The following is a 17,297-nucleotide window of genomic DNA, read 5'->3' as shown; positions in this document are numbered from 1 at the left end:
CCCCTCACACACAGGTGAGAAATAACCAGTACGTGTATCCTTTTCCTCCCCGCTCTTCGCCCTGCACATTAAAAGAAGACAGACACCTTGGCTGTTTGACTCTCTCCCCCACCCTCCCTTCTCTGCCGCAGTCACCTGAGTGTATTCACTGCTTCCTGTGCTCGCCAGGCTTCCTTGTGTGTCATTTCTCTGGTTGGAGTAGATCCCCCAGGATCTCCCAGTGACCCTCTGGGAGTGTAAGTGGTTTCTCCGTGTCCCTAAAAATGCTTTTTGTCATCCTCCCAAGTAAGCCCTGGTTCTGCTGAGTACAGAGCTCTAGACTCAAAACTCTCTTCCTTCCGTGTGTTGAGGAGACTGCTTCATTATCGTCCTGCACCCGGATTTGCTGATGAGAATCTATGTCCATGTGACTCTTGGTCCTTTGTAGCCAAGCTGTTTTCCTTTTTGATGAGTTTTTAATGATATACTTGTCCTCGGTGTTCTTAAATTTCCATCTGATGGTCTAAGGATTTTGTTTCCCCCGTTAGGTAAATGCTGGGTACCAGAGGGCCCTTTCAATCTGAGAATGCTACTTTCTTTTTTTGGAGGGAAGTTTCCATCTTGCGTTGACAGTCATGGCCTCCCCTGCATTCGCCCCCTTCCTGCTTGCAGCCTCCTTTACATCATTGTGGGCACTTCTGTCTTGCCCCCCAGGTTTCTTAATTGTTTTTATATTCCTTATCTCCTAATACCCCATTTTAGGATTACCTTTGAGTTCACTAATGCACTCTTTAGCTTTGGTTTTCCTTTCTTTTCATTTTTTTCTCCTTAGTTTTTAATACCTGCTGGCTTTTTATTTCAGCAGTTGTGTATTTCATTTCCAAGGTGTGTATTTCATTTCCAAGGTGATTCTTTTTTCAGTAGTCTAGTATTGCGTAAGGTCCTGAACACTGCTTTCTTGGAGGATGTGAGTTACATGTTTCCAAGTCTTCCTGATGGTTTTGTTGAGTGTGAGTTCTATTTGTTTTCTCCTTTTCTTGGTGTTCATGCACCTTGTACTTTGTGATTCCAGAACTCATTTTTGTAAAGTTGATTTATTTATTTTCAGGGGGCCGAGGGAGGGATGGGCAGAGAGAAAGAGAGAGGTTTTTTTTCATTTTTTTTTTTCAGTTGTGGGTCCCTGAGGGGGCAAAGCAAAGCTGCGGGGATTGTCCACACTGTCTGCAGTTGAATATGGGGTGGGGGTGGGGGGTGGATTGGAGGTGTGTGTGGGGGGGATGTGCTCCCAGGTGGGCTGCCTGAAGGGATGGTCTGCTGAGCCTGTGGGCTCCTCATTCCTTCCACGTAAACAGCTCTGTGTCCCACGAGCAGCAGGAAGCTCTCTCCAAAGGAAAAGTGTGGGTCACTTTCCAAAGGGCCAGAGTTTCAGGGGTTTAACCCTGGCCGCGTGTCCTGCGGGGCCACATTAGCCGCACAAGCTGTTTGTCCTGTGTTTTTCCTGCTCCTTTCTTTTGCTTAGATGCACGCCTGCTGGTTGTGGTGGGGAGGTCGCGCACAGCAGTCTGTTTTCATTTGACCTGTGCCGTAGCTGAGGCTGAACACAGTCCCGACCGTAGGCAGGGATGCAGCCCAGAGGACTCTAGTCAGACCTTTTGCGTTCTGCCCCTGACACAGCCTTGCTGGCTGTGTTAGTTACCTGACTCCCTAGACCCACTTGCCTCATCTGTAAAATGCAAGGGCTAAGAATGCCGACCTCACTGTTTACAGGACGGCCTTAACACAGTCCCATATATGGAGCGCGTATCACTACCTGAAACTCAATGTTTCTCATTGATTATTATAAAACTTATTAAAAACAATGACATGATATGCTCTTGTAATTATTTCCAGAATAATATGATAGGGCTATAGGGGCTCTGACCCTCTTCCACTTTATATTATTCATAACTAGATTGTTCACTTTTCTCTATGTAATATGAACTCTATATGGATACCAAAGTGTTTGTCTGGAATGTCAAATGACAATCGTAGTGGGCTTAATTTAAAAAAAAAAGCTTTTTTTAATGTTTAGTGGGGAGGGGCAGAGAGAGAGGGAGATGCAGAATCCAAAGCAGGCTCTGGGCTCTGAGCTGTCAGCACAGAGCCTGATGCAGGGCTAGAACCCACAAACTGTGAGATCATGAGCTGAGCTGAAGTCAGATGCATAACTGACTGAGTCCCCCAGGCACCCCATAGTGGGCTTAATTTTTAAAGAGCATTGCAAAACTCGGCTCACATCAGCAGATGCATGGGAGAATTTGCCTTTTCTTATGAAATAAACCAGTTTTCCACCATATTCTGGTGCTTTGGAGAACTGAGAGGAAAACTGATCACGCACCTCCCTGCGCCCACCCTGGTCACTGGAAGGGGTATTCGGCATGCAAAGTCGGCACCATCACAGACTTGCACTTTTAAACCCAAATTACGCTAAGCTGAGTAGTAGCCTGAGGTTTAATCGGAATGGATGTTTTTCCTCTTGGAATCCAAATCGGCATTTTCTGTCATCACTGTGCATGGAAGGTGTGACCACCCCATACACTCCAGGTTCTGAAACGGTTTAGAGTGTCTCTCTCTTTCCTTCTCTTTTTTTCTTTTCCAACCTTGATTTCTGCCACAGAGCACATCTGTCAGGGACCTGCTGGCTTCTCAGCTGATCATGGAAATACAGGATTACATCATAGTGTCTCTAGACCCTCAGGGGGAAATATTCCCACTCCGTTTGCACTGGAAATAAAAAGAACAGGCTCATTCTGTGCTCAGAACTAAGGCACTAAGTAACCTGAGAACTTCCCAGGGCCGTGTGAGCAGCCGTGTGCGGGAGCAGGAATTGAAATGTGGCAGACGCTAAATGAACCTGTTGTTTCCACGTCTTAAACTTTTCCCTTTTTGTTTATGGATTCATGTCTTTTTTTTAATATAAAATTTTTTTTTGTTGTTTCAGAGAGAGCATGCATGGGGGAGAGGGTCGGAGGGAGAGAATTTTATATTTTAATTTTAGAGAGAGTGTGATTTTAGAGAGAGAGTGTGTGGGAGAGGGGCAGAGGGAGGAAGAGAGAGAATCTCAAGCAAGCCCTTTGCTCAGCATGGAGCCTGATGCCGGGCTGGATCCCACTACCTTGGGATCATGACCCCAAATCAAGAGTCGGACACTCAACCTGCTGAGCCACCCAGGTGCCCCCTACATGTTCATTTTTAAGCACTTGTCTCTGCTTTTGTAGGTCACTCAGCGGTGGGCTGTGGGTCACATGCACTTTTCTGCTCTAGGAGGTGAAGCCCTGAGCAGGTGGAGGCGGAAGAGTTGGGCTGGGCCCTGAAGGTGTCCACCTCGTATTGTCTAAGCTTCTGGTTGGCGGGCATTGGGTATTTATGCACAAGTTCATGGCCTCAGTACTTCACTACTCTCTAAAATGGGTATAAATAAAAACCCTTTCACTAACTTACTATTGAAGTACCTGAAACATTATCTAGAGCTGTAGCTTCCTAAAAGTTTAATGATAATTTAGTAATCTTAAGAGTGTGTATACATAAGAAAAATTTAAGATAGGTGTTTCTTTCCTGTAACCTGAAAATATTTTATATGTTTAATGCAGTGTAAATGTTTCTGTACATATTGAGTTTGTTTTTTCTCCTTACTAATATTTTAAAATATTTTTGAGGATCATGGTTGTTCTGGAAAAGACTTTTTGTGTTATTTTTCTCAGTGTGAGAATTTAAGAAAGAAATTTAAGAATTTGCCCTAGAGAAAAGGTGGAAAACTTGCTGGAGGGCAGGGCAAGGGCACTATGGTGCCCGGTGGTCAGGAGATGGGGAGGAGCAGCCTGAACTTGGGAGGAGGCGGAAGCAGCAATGGGCGGAAGGGAAAGTGCCAGTGTGTGAGGGCAGGTGTGCATGGAAAGTGTGCTTAAAGGAAACGTTGCTCTGCCTGCTTGATGGAAAATAGGTTCACCAAGGTGGCCTAGAGATATCCAAGAGGAGACCAATGAAAAGCGAGGGCACAGCTCTGCAAGGCGAAAGGACAGCGTTTTGCCGCTAACATGGGATTAGGTGAGACAGGACAGGCTTCCTGCCCCCAGTCACAGACTAAGGAAGATTAAATTAAATTTCCATTTAAAAGGATGCGATCAGATAAACAACAACTTAATGAAGATAGTGGCTCTTCATGAAATTTGAGGGACCACAGGGAGCGAAGTAACCATTGGTTTATTTTCAGGAACTGAGAATAGGCAGGTTTGGAAATCGGAAATCTTAGCATTTTCGATGCCAGGAGAATGAAACAGAAATTGGTGGAGTTTCTAATGTTAAAATAGGGATGTGATTCTGTCGGATCTGATGAGCTCTGGGCCCGAGTGAGGTCAGTAGTGGTGGGAAAGGAGGTTTCCCCCTGTGGTCTAAGCACGTTCTGAGAGGTGTCCTCAACTTGGTCTAGTTTCACTTGCAAATCTTGAGTCTCATATCTGATGTCAGTGATAAATCAGGTAGAGGGCTACTGGGGTGAAATACGTGAATGGTGTAGACAGTTGCAGAGGCTGCGGGGAAAGCCCATGTTTGGTGTTTAACAGAGAAAGGTATTGGTGAGCCTATTTATCATCCTCAGCTTTGGATTGGAGAAGTACTGGAAATAATGTCATGAGCTGGGTTTCCCTGAAATCAACAAATAATTATTGAAACTTTCTCATGTATGATGTGTGACTTGGATACTTTGTAGATGAAAGAGAGGTGATACCACACAGTTCCTGTTTCCAAAGAATTGACCATCTGGTTGGGGAGATAAAAGCCAGACATGTAACAGGGAGGTAGTAAAAAGAAATAATATTTCAAGGCAACAATAGGGCATGGCACAGGGTACGATTAGCTGCTGAATGAGTTTGGAGGATGGTGAGTGCACACTTGAAGCAGAGCCTGAGTGCACACTTGAAGATGGAGTGCTTTTCAGAGCAGGGTTAGAGTGAGGTTTTTATTTTTTGGCTTTTTAAAAAGACAAGGTAATTAAGGTGTAATTCACATACCGTGAAATTCACCCTTTTTAGGTGTGTAGCGCAGCTCCGTGACTTTGACAGGTGCACGCACCTGCGCACAGTCTAGACCCAGATGGTTTTCTGTGCCCCCTGAAGTTCTCCCTGTCCTTTTGTGGGCGGTTCGCTGGCCCTCCCCCAGCTCCCGACAACCACCGCTCTGATTTGTTCCTGTCGCTTTGCCTTTTCCAGAATCCAGACAAATGGAATCCTATGTATAGTGCAGTCTTTCTTGTGTTTGGCCTCTTTTCCTTTCTGCTTTTGAGATTCATCCATGTGTGTTGTTTCATTCCTTTGTGTGGCTGACTAGCATTTTATTGTATGGATGTACTGCAGCATGCTCATCAGTTCACACGTTTTCTTGAGTCGGGTTTCGAAGGATGGGCCGATCTAGACAGAGGTGGTGGGGGTGGTGAGGGGACAAGGTAACTCTGAGGTAGAGTGGCATGATTTAAAACAGAACAGGTTTCCAAGATATATGCTGAGTCTGGGCAGCACCAGTAAACCAGAGAGGAAGCCTCCTGCATAGGCAGCTTTGACTGCATTTTTATTATTGATAAATCCAGCTTCAGCTTCTCCTCCCCCTTCATAACCAGCCGGCAGTTGTTTCTCGCTGCCCTGGACTCCTGTTATATTGTCCATTCTTTGCCATCTAACTATTTGGCCATTCATCCATCCATTAATTATCCATCCATTCTTCCAGCATTTATTTACTTGTTCTGTTCATTCATCATTCAGCCTTCAGAGTGTCAGGTATGAGTTAGGATCAGGTGAGACAAATTAAAAATCAAAATCCCTGCCCCCTAGAAGTTCTTCATCTAGTGGGGGACATAACAGGAAAGCCAACAATTAGTAAAACCTCTCATCATATAATGATTTGAGTTGTTATTTAACTTTTGATGTGGGTTCTTTAGGGCAGGAAGAAGACACCTTGTTGGTGTCTTGAATACCCCGAGATCAACAAGTATAAAAGATAATTTAAGTTGAAGCCATTTAGATTAGTTTTGATCTGGGGTGCTTGGGTGGCTTAGTCAGTTGAGCATCCAGCTTAGGCTCAGGTCATGATCTCATGTTCCGTGGGTTTGAGCCCCGCGTCGAGCTCTGTGTGCTGACAGCTAGCTCAGAGCCTGGAGCCTGCTTCAGATTCTGTATCTCCCTCTCTGCACCTCTCCAGCTTGTACTCTGTCTGTCTGTCTCTCTCTCTGTGTCCCTCAGAATAAACTTTAAAACAAATTTAAAAAGTTAGATTAGTTTTGTTCTTTGGGAGAGAAAAGAAACCTACTTGTATACATGTTTATGTGTTTGCCCTTGTTGGATGCCATCCAGGAGAAACTTTGGCCACAATGGGGACCCTCTAGCAAGCTGATTTAGTGGGTATAGGGCTCAGGGGAGGTCACAGCTTACAGCAGTTACATTTTGCTTGATGCCTATGTGTGGTTGAGAAAATAGTTTGAAAAATGCCAATAAGCAACAATCTATTATAACGTACAGTATTTAAGTCCATGAATTAAAAACCAAAACCATCAAATTGCACTGTGTGGAGATGGATGGACACAGGCAGCCAGGATATCCCTGGGTTTACTCATTCAGTGCTGAGCCCAGGTGATGTGAGCTGCAGGCTAGCTTGGACCCCTGCTGTGACGAAGTCAGTGGTGTGGTGCTAGTGAGTGATGGGGAACTCCTGCTAGCAAGTGTGGCCCTCTGGTGAGGCCCCCCGCCTGCAAGGGTGACCCTCTGGTTGGAAGAAAATTCTCCTGCTTTTACACATACTGTGCCTTTCCTTTGCACATGTGCACATGTCCATGCAGACCCCAGTGGACAGGCGGACCCCTCCTCCATGGAGCCCTTCTTGGTTGATCAAGATTAACAAATGTTGCGTTTGTTCCCTGAGCCACCCTGGCATGTTGTGTCCCACTTTTTAGTTCTTGTCTACTTCTTTCAAACTTCTCAGAATTATTTACATGCTTTTTTTTTTAGACACTTTTGTGGGTGTTTTTCTCATTGCGGGGTTTCTTTTTTTAATTAATCATTTACTTTGGATTCATTTCAGAATTAAAGAAGAGTTGCAAAGGTAAGACAGGGTTGTGGTATGTTTCCTGGAAAAAAAAAGTCAACCTCAAAATAGGTTGACAGACGCTTCATCTGCTGTTTTATGAGGACTCTCGCCTGGGAGACAGTGTATCAGATTACTCTGAAAGAATTTCAGTTTTCAGGGGATTATGCGCAGAAAGGGGAAAGTGTGGTGCTTGCCAGCAGCTCTCCACAGCGTAAGTGCCCATCACAAGGTTTGTTGGGTTGTAAAAATTCAGGATTACTGCTTCCCTTGTAGACTTGTGAAAGACCCTTAGCTTGTCTTCACACGTTATGATTCTACCATATCTGATTGTTCGAAAATATTGCCTGCATGCCTCCACTTAACTGGTTTTCTGGTTCTTCTTGTTTTCGGCTTCTCTTTGAGGTCACCGGAGACGGTCACAGGAGGCTGACATCAGCCCCCACCTGCACTTTGAGAGCACAGATACATTCTTCACCCAGTTTCCCTGGGTTTCATATCTTAGCCGTGATGCAACTGGTCAAAACTAAGAAACTAACACTGTTGAAATAAAATCCACTAAACTATGAATTTTATTCGGATTTCACTAGTTTTTGCCCTAAGGTCTTTTTTTCTGTTCCTAGATCCTGCTCAGGATCTCCCGCTGTATTTAGTGGTCATGGCTCTTTTGTCTTCTCTGATCTGTGACACTTTCTGTCTTTCCTTATTCTTTATGATCATAGCAGGGTTGAAGAGTGCTAATTAGTTATTTTACACAATGGCCTTCAGTTTGGGTTTGTCTGGTGTTTTCCTGTAATTAGAATCTGCCAGACCGGCTTCCAAAGTGGCTAGTGTTAGCATTTTGCCTGTTGCATCTCCCCCAACAGGGCGGGTCCCTGTTGCTTCTTGGTATTTGGTGGTGTTGATGTCAGCAATTCTAGTAGGTGAGTGGTGGTGCCTGGTTGGGACTTAAATTTGCATTTTCTAATGACAGATACTGCTGCCCATCTTTTCATAGGCTCAATTGTCATCCATAGATCTTACCTGTGGGGTGTCTTTTACATCTTTTGCCCATTTTTAAATTGGGTTGTTTGTTTGCTTATTTGGTACTTTACTTTGGAGCGTAGTTGTCATGTCATGTGTACAACATATTCATCCCCAATTCTGTATGTTACTCAGTGCTCCCCATGAGTGTGCTCACCATCTGTCACTGCACAGCGTCATTACAATTCTATTAACTGTATTCCCTATGCTGTAGTTTTCATCTCTGCAGCTCATTTATTTTGTAACTGGAAGTTTGTACCTCTGAATCCCCTTTATTTCACTATTCCACCTCCCCGTGCTCTCCTACCCCCCCTCCCCTGGCAGCCACTGGTTTGTTCTTTGAATTTATGAGCCTCCGGTTTTCTGTCTGTTTGTGTTTTAGGTTCCACATGTCAGTGAAATCACATGGTATTTGTCTTTCTCTGAAAGCATCCCTCCCCCCTCCCCCCTTTTTTTTGAGAGAGAGGGCACAAATGAGCCAGGGGCAGAGACAGAGAGTGACAGTGAGAGCAAGAGCGAGAGCGAGAGAAAGAGAGAGAGAGAGAGAGAATATATCCATGAGAGTCAGAGAGAGAGAAAGAGAGGGAGAGAAGCAGGGCTCACTGGAAGTGGGACTCATGTATTTACCTGAAGCGGGGCTCAAGCTCACCCAAAGTGGGGCTTGACTTCACCCGATGTGGGACTCAAACTCATGAACCGTGAGATCATGACCTGAGCCGAAGTCAGATGCTTAACCACTAAGCCACCCAGGTGCCCCTAAACTGTAAAAAATTTAAAAATTTTTATCTTAAGTAGATGCCATGCCCCATGTGGGACTTGAACTCGTAACCCTGAGATCAAGAGTCACATGCTGTACTGACTGAGCCAGCCAGGAGCCCCCGTCTGATACTTTTTGAGCCTGCTATTTGACTTCCTCAGCTAGTGGGGGCTCATCTGGGATTCATTTCATTTTGTACAGGCCTTGTCAATGCCAGATGTTCAGTACACCGTCATTGAACATCTCATGTAAAAGAAAATAATTTTCCCTCTACTTTTCTAGGTTCTTGGCAGGGACCCCTCTCCTTGTAATAAAAGAGTAATTGACAGGAGTAAACCATGTGTGTGTGTCCACACAGGAGGCCCCCAAAGATGGGAGACTCAGAGGACAGCCCGATGACCGGTGCCGGAGCTCAGGAAAGGGCAGGGGCCTCAAAGACAGGAGGCGGTTCACCGGGAGGGGAGGAGAGAAGTGTTTGGCAAACAAAGGTGACCCCTCACGTGGTGAAGTTATTTCTGGCGAAAGCTCTCTTCTGGGTACAGGCCCCATTTCCAATAGAAGATTCCCTTCCCAAAGCACCACTGCTGTTCTGTCTCCAGAGCTCTTCCTGTGTCTGCAGCTTCTCAGAATAATCAACTCAAAATAATCCTTGTGCCCGAGAGGCACGCGCTGGGGTGGCAGACTGGTGTGCTGGGGTGGCATGCTCCACTGCCTTTCACCAACAAGGGAGGGGTCTAGGCTTCCACAGTGGGGCGGCCTGAGGTTGAAATCCCAGACCCTGGTCACGAGATGGTGGGAAAACTATGAAGGTTTTCAGACACGATCTCCCAATCATCAGGAGTAGCCAGACAGTACGCACAGCCCCCGGGTTTGGATAGTTATCCCAGAAGTACTGCTTGCATTGTTTTGGTTATCACCAGTTAAGTGAGTGAGCGGTGTGTCATCATGTCCTTGTGAAGTACATCTTAATAACAGACTAGAAAGATTCTAGTGGATGGTTTTGGTTTTCAGGGCTCGACGTCTGCAGTGTGACTGGACGTGGCCCATTCCAGCCACAAGTAGGCTGAGAGATGGGGACAGTGCAGGGGGCAGGGAGCTTGGAGCTCCCTAGAAATCAGTGGTGATGCAGGCAAGCGGGCCTCAGGCAGACGTCCACAAGGGTGGTGCTTTCAGATAAGTCTTTAAGCCAACCATTTGCTTTGTGTGGTTTTCGGTACCTGTGTTTTCTGTTTCCATAGAAAACAAAGCCCTCCCTTACCTCCCTTCCCCCAATAATAGAAAGAAAAAAGAAAGGAAGAAAGAAAAGAAACAAAAAGAAAAGAAAAAAAAAAGGAAAGAAAGGCACAAACTAACACAAAAGAAGACTTCATATAGATTCCTGTCCTCTGCTGGAGACCTGCATTTTGGCGGGTACTAACCTGGCAATCCCTGGTTCACAGGGGTGGGGGGAGCCCTGGGGGTCCTGAGAAGAGAGGGTTCCTGGGACAGTGGCATCTGACCAGTTGTTATGGGAACCTTTCCGTATTTTCACAGCAATAGGGTCATACCTTACGTATCAACCCAGAACATATACTGGTTCTGTGACTGTCCTGTGGCAGGTTTTATTACGTAGTGGTTTCTTCTTCTAATCAAATTCTTAGCTGTCGTTAATTGTGAACTTCGATCCACTTATTGGACAACTGCTAAGTACTTGATACAAAGAGAAATCAGGCATACATGGAGTGTGCTGCTCATCCAGGAAATTACATGGGGTTGGGTCCTTCCCTTCTCTGAGACTCAGGATTCTCTTGGGAAAATTTGAATGCTTTCTTGCCCTTCCAGCATTGCAGAGTAGTGAGGATAAAATGGAAAAGCACACAGAAGCTCTTTAAAATGCTTAAGTACTATATAAATGAAAGGGATGTTTATTATTATTATTACTATTATTATTATTATTTTACTGGGAGTGTTAAAAATAGTGTATCCAGATCAGTGGCAGGATGCAGTCACAGAAGTGGCATTTTCTCGAATATTCTCAGCCTGGTATCCTATAGCAACTGCTCTTTATCAAGTTATAAATGGAATCTGAAAAGAAGGGCTATCAGTGATATTATTAATAAATGCTTGCTCAGGATGTAGTAAGGAGGCTCTTCTTTCCTCTAAGTGGCAGCCAAAAGCTTTCTTCTTCCAAAAGAATCATTTTTCATTGCCATTCTCTTATTTCAAGCTGTTCTTTATTTAGCAATGAATACAGTTTAGGCTAGATTGTGACTGACAAACACATGAACACTTTCTGGTTGGGGACGGGGGTGAGGGCAAGGCATATCAGCCACGAACGGGCTTCCTGGCCGCCGGTTTACTGTGTTTGAGGGTCGGCACATCTTTCTGCATGGACAGAAGGACAGGACTGATTGAAAGGTGCCCTTTAGAAATAGCTTCTCTGCTGCCCTGGTTTGCCACGGTGCTAAGCCCTTGGTCTGCCTCCCAGCAGGCATATGACTTACTGGTCTTATCTCATTCTTTCTTGCCTTTTGGTTGGGAGTAGCTGAGTCAAACTGGGCACAAATAAAAAGGACTGTGGGGGGGTGGAGTGGCCCACCGGGCTGGTGATACTGATTTAGAAGACACTGGTTGAACCCGGCTGCGAAAGTAGATCATCGATTGTGCTGGAGAATATATGGGAAAAAAATATTTCAAAACACCATTCAGACTGCCTTGTAAATTTTGCCCCTACCTTTGCCAGGAACTCACTGGGTGACCTCGAGTAGGTTTTCAACTCCTGTGCATCCAGAGTTTACACTTAGACCAGCCTTCTAAAGGGGAGATTGGGGGCAACCCCTGTACGTGTGGCAACCACATTTCCCCAGAACCCAAGAGAACGTGTGGTCCAAAAATCCTTTTTTTCTAACCTGTTTCTTTTTAATCGAATATCGTCTACTAATTTGGTCCCTTTGGTAGCCCGTGGCGGCCATGACACTTTGACATGTGCTTGGGGGTTTGGAAGAGTGGAGGGCTTGAAGTTGAGAATGTGCAAGGAAGTCCTATGGTAGGATTACTCGGATCCAATGAAAGTTATTGATGGGCTTTATTTATCACAGGTAAGACAAATATCCAACGTATAAGGAATGGAGGGGGGCTGCTTCAAGGAATCCATTCATTCATTTATTCATCCATCTTTTTGAATGTTTACTGGTGACTTGCGATGTGCCAAGCACTGAGGTGGGTGCCAGAGATAGGCCGATGGAGTATGTAAACTTCTGGCCCCTTGGAAGACAGACAGGTAGACAGGCCTTTCCGGAGAATGGGTGAGTGCTAGAGCAGGAAAGGGAGAGGAAGCCCATGTGAAAAGCACCCGCTCAGACCTGGTGGCCAGAGAGGGGGTCTGGAGGGAAGCAGTGACTGAGCCTGAGCGAAGAGCGAGCCGTGCAGAGAAGAGGGCTGGGGCAGTCAGCAGTGTTCTGGGCGAAGGGGACAGAGTGAGCAGGAGCCGAGAGAGGACCCGAGCCTGCGAGGAGGGGTGTTCCTGTCTGGCTGGCACTCGAGAGGGAAGACAGAATTGGCTAGAAAGCCTGGCCTCATTAAACAATTTGGACTTCATCGACGAGGTGGTGGAGGGAGGCCTCTGAAGGATCTTGAGTGCCATGGTGAGATCTGCCCTGGAGAATTCTGCCCCTGGTGTCACTGTGGAGAGCGGCGTGGAGGTGAGGGAGGTGAGAGTCACGAAGGAACTAGGAACAGCAGAGGAATGGAAGGGGCAAACCTGGGAAAGTGGTAGTGCGGGCGGATCACATAGGAGGAACTTGTGGGCGGGCGGGCTGAGGGGGAAAGACGGGCAGGCGTGCTGCTCAGGCTCCTTGTTGGGGCAACTGGGTGGATAAGGAATATGGAAGGAGGAGAGAGAAGTGCTTTTATTGTTGGCTATGTTGGTTTGAAGTGGCTGTAAGACCATCAAGAGCAGGGGTGTCACATGGGCAGGTGCCTCTGAGGGTGTGGCCCCTGGTCGTGAGAGATTCGGGTCATCGACTAGTGTTCATGGGACCTGATGCCTCAGTGAAATATGAGGAGCCAAAGGAAGGCGACAAAAATGTGTCCTGAGCAGAACTTTCCTGAACATCAACATGGAAGGAACAAGCAGGGGAGGAGAAAGCGATAAACGCTGTGGAGAAGTGGCCACGGGAGTTGGTGGCAAGCAGGGGAGGGACATGGCGCTCCAGACGGACAGGGCTGAGCACTGCCAGGGCTCCAGCGAGGCAAAGGCTGTGAAGCTTTGATTCAGTAACAGGTGTGGAGACCCTGAGGGGAGCAGCTGGGTGCAGGGCCGGGGACAGAAGCTGGATCACAGCACCCGAGGGGACAGAGTTAGGGGAGAAGGCAGTGGGCAAGCATAACAGCGCTTTCCAAAAGCTCATCTTCAGGGCACCTGAGTGGCTCAGTCAGTTGAGTGTCCAACTTCGACTCAGGTCATGATCTCACAGTTTGTGGGTTCGAGCCCCGTCTGTGCTGACAGCTCAGAGCCTGGAGCCTGTCTTTGGATTCTGTGTCTTCCCTTCTCTCTCTGCCCCTCCCCTGCTTGCACTGTCTCTCTTAAAAATAAATAAAAACATTTAAAAAATAACAAAATAAAATAATAAAAAACCAAACAAAAACAAAAGCTCATCTTCAAGGGAGGGATGCGAAGAAGCTGTTGAAAAATGAGTGAAAGTACAGAGAGTGGAGTCTTGATGGGGAATGCTCTCTGTGACATCAGGCCTGGTCGTGCCCTTGTGGGCCGAATTAATGACAGAACACAGACATGACCTGTTAAACCCATCTGCCGTCGCCAGCTCTGCCTCCGCCCACCTCTGCTTCGGCCCAGCTCTGCTTTCTTCCAGATGGTGCCCTCAGCTCAGACCTCCAGCAGCCCGCGCCCCGTGCCTCCCGTCCCCGTGCACGCTGTGCTTCTGGGTGTTCCCCCAGCTTGTCACCTGCTGCATTCTCCCGGAGAGCCTTGCGCGCCAACCGATGAGGCTGGTTCAGGCCCACACCTTCGGGATCGTGAGTTTTGCATGAATGGACAGAATCCTTACCATCATGTATTACAAACAAACTCAGGACATAGTGGTCCGTGCAATGTTTTGTTGCGTTTTTTAGGTCAGTTAGTTGCGAGTACTTCTGAGTACACGTTCTGGGTGGGGAATGTTCTGGGGGAAATCATAGAAAAGGTGAGTTACCCACAAGTACACTGCCTTCCCTCCTTCCCTTTAGCCGTGCTTTGATTCCCCAGCCCCTGGCTCCTCTCAACCTGGCTCCTGGCCTTGTTGAAGCAGGACTTATCCATTCATCCATTCATCCATTCATCCATTCTGTCCTTCAACAGAAGTATTTGGAGGATCGATGTGTCTGGCTATGATTGGCACTAAGGACTCTGAGATGGATATAATGGGGTTTTTTGCCCTGTGAGGGCAATGTGACAAATGCTCCTCCAAGGCCAAGCACCCTCTGCAGTGGGAGCCCCACAGCAGACCTGGGAGTGTGCCAGGGCAGGGATGGCCTCATGGAGGAGGCAACGTTTGAGTCTAGCTTGCAGAGGAGAGTTGGATTTTTCTGCCTCTCCCGAATCCATCTCCCTGCTCTGCACCCTCCTCTCCTTGGAGGGTCAGAGCGGGGTCAGGTTCTGGGTTAAAAGTTGATGAGCCAGTATGGTCAGCCTTCCTAGAAAACGTGTTCTGTCTCCCAGGTAAGACATTTCTGTTTTCGCAGTGCCATCATATGGGTCATGCCTTCCCCTGAGTGGCAGATTTAACCTAGGGGGTGTGTTCAGGCTGCTGGATAGTCGTGCCTCTCAGAAGGTCACCCCACCAACGGAGCCACCCGCCTGATTGGCTTCAGCCTGTCACCACCACCCCCAGATTGCTCTCCCTTGTTGAGAAGGGACGTTTGCCAGGTAGCGGGGATCTGTGGGAGCCCTTAAAAGAACCATGACTGGGTCGAATTCACAGCCATAGAAAAATATCTCCAGGGCTATGCTCTTCTTCTCAGTATCAGTGCAAGATTTCGCTAGAGGAAATCTTCTTTCGTTAAATCTAAGTATGCTGCAGAAATGGATGGCTCTAGTGATGATGCCCCATAACCCTGGTTGTATGATATATTTTATATATATATATATATATATTTTTTTTTTTTTTTTGGTGAGATAACTTAAAGAGTAATTTATAGAGAAAACAAAACTTGGTCATTCTTTCCGAGAGGACTTCTTCAGCTAACAAGGGAAGAATGTCTTTGAATTCTGATCTAAATTTGTTTCTAGACTGCATTTGCGATACATTAGTTCAGTGAGCTGGGAAGCCGGTCGTTGCAGAGGATCATGGGTAAGGAAGACTTGGCTGAACTTCTGGTAAACATTTGTTAAGTAAACGAGAGGAGTGAAGGGAGGCTCCCTCTGATTGCAGTGGCCAGACTGTCCCGAAGGCTGACGGTTACTATAACCAGAGCAGTTTTCTGCTTTTGAATGAGGCCAGGAACCTGGAATCCAGTTAGGACGTACGGAAGTACAATCAGTAAACAGTGGCCGCTGCTGGCTTCCTCTTTCTTCAAAGCTAACTATACTCCTCTTAGGGCTTAGCAAAATCTGTCTCTGTGGGGAGGCTTAGTTATGTTCGCCACCTGGAACTTTCTGGAAATCATACATTCTCAGGTAATTGCAGGACACTTTCTGGTAATGGATCCACGATGTCTTTACTCTCCATTTACAGACACAATTCTGGCTCTTTCTTGGAGGTCTTATTTTCCTGGTTGCACCCAGTGGTTTAGCAACGGGTCCTTGTGGAAGGAAGCACCATTCTCCTTCCCAAGGAGCTCGGAGAGCCCCGAGGTCCCAGCGAAGCCGATATGATCATGTTGAAAGTGTGGGTAGAGGAGAGGCCATGGTGGCCCATCTCCTCATTCTTTTAGATCTAAGGTCCCCTGTGAAATGAGAACACGTGGAAATGCTCAGTCCTCATTTGTCAGAGTTGACTGACTTGAGGGGACCATACAGGAAGGAGGTGCTGATGACACATGGGCTGCAAGGAAAGAGAGAAGTCGTGTCCTCTGGGGACAGGCCAGAGAGACACATGAGTCCCCTGGCTTTGCTTCCTTCCCACCCTGTGCCCGGATGCTTGAGGAAGAGGCCTAGTTGGCTTTTATGCTCCCTGTGAAGACCCTTACTCATTAAGTGTTAAAATCCACTGAATGTGGAAGCAAATTTATAAAGCCAAACTCTTCCAAACTTTGTGGATTTTGCAAAATGCAGTTAGAATTAGTGACAGTAATACCGAAATGTCACCTAAATCATAAGCTTGTATTCCAGATATCCACTGAAGACAGAAGGCATAAGAAAAGAGGGGTCTTCATGGTCACCTTTGCCTCATATTGAGGTCTAGGGAAATGGGTGTGGGATTAGAAAATGGGGATGGCTTGGGGTGCCTGGGTGGCTCAGTCAGTTAAGCATCTGACTTCCGGCTCAGGTCATGATCTCACAGTTCATGGGTTCAAGCCCTGCATCTGGCTCTGTGCTGACTGCTCAGAGCCTGGAACCTGCTTTGGATTCTGTGTCTCCCTCTCTCTCCGCCCCTCCCCTGTGCTTGCTCTCGCTCTCTCTCTCTCTCAAAAATAAACATTAAAAAAAACGGGGACTGTTTGATCTAGAGGAGGATTATACAAAGGCATTAAGAGGAAAATGATCAGCTCTTAAGAAATTTCACAGTAGGGAAGCAACCAAAAGGCCTACAAGAAAGAGGATTAAAATCAAAGAGGATGTTTGCCTTTAGGGAGAGCTTCCTGCCTGTGCTACATTGGGAGGGTCCAGACTGGCTTCCAAGGAAGCCCAGAGTCTCTCCTTCTGTGAATAATTTGACTATATGTTCAGTGGAAGGCACCACACCGGTGCCGTGGGGCAAGCTAGATGTGTAAGACAGAGTCTCTTGGCCTGGTGGGGCCACAAAAGGGTGTGGTGTGGAACCGCTTGAGTTGAGGGGTGTAGACTACATCATCTCTCAATACCATTCATTGGAGAGAAGGAATTACTCTTACAGCAGTTTTCAAAAATCAATACGGCTAGGAACCCTTTGGCTCCAGAGTTTGTCATTGGCCTCGTGTCTACTCACCAGCATCAGTCCCCGTTCTTCCAGATGTCTCTGTAACCTTTTCCAGTGTGCTCTGGGCTCTGCATCTGGCCCTGATCGCCCTTCTTTCTCTGTGTCTCTCTCTCTCACAACTTTATTTTTCAAGTTCACAACAAAATTGGTTGAAAGTATAGAGTCCCTTGATCCTGCCCCCCCCCCCACCATGCTCCCCACCATCAACCTCTTGCACCAGGTGGTACCCAGCAGTGACATCAGTACTGGCCAGAGTCCATAGGTTATGTTAGGGTTCTGTCTTGGCGATACACATTCTGTGGGTTGTGACAAACATGTAGTGATGAGTCTACCATTATGGT

At 46.8% G+C, this 17,297-nt stretch overlaps 1 long non-coding RNA gene across 1 annotated transcript; it reads right to left on the bottom strand.

Annotated features, from left to right (window-relative positions):
* Positions 1-15,015: 15,015 nt before the first annotated feature.
* LOC115290848 lies at positions 15,016-17,088 on the bottom strand. Its single transcript, XR_003908256.1, has 2 exons — positions 16,966-17,088; positions 15,016-15,784 (listed from the first exon to the last, which is right to left on the bottom strand). It is a non-coding gene; the product is annotated as an uncharacterized LOC115290848 (long non-coding RNA).
* Between the last annotated feature and the right edge of the window lie 209 nt (positions 17,089-17,297).

This window comes from Suricata suricatta, chromosome 4 (assembly GCF_006229205.1).
Source record: "Suricata suricatta isolate VVHF042 chromosome 4, meerkat_22Aug2017_6uvM2_HiC, whole genome shotgun sequence".
Classification (NCBI taxonomy): Eukaryota; Metazoa; Chordata; class Mammalia; order Carnivora; family Herpestidae; genus Suricata; species Suricata suricatta.
The sequence above is the reverse complement of the archived record's forward strand: the minus strand, read 5'-3'. Positions and strand labels throughout refer to the sequence as shown.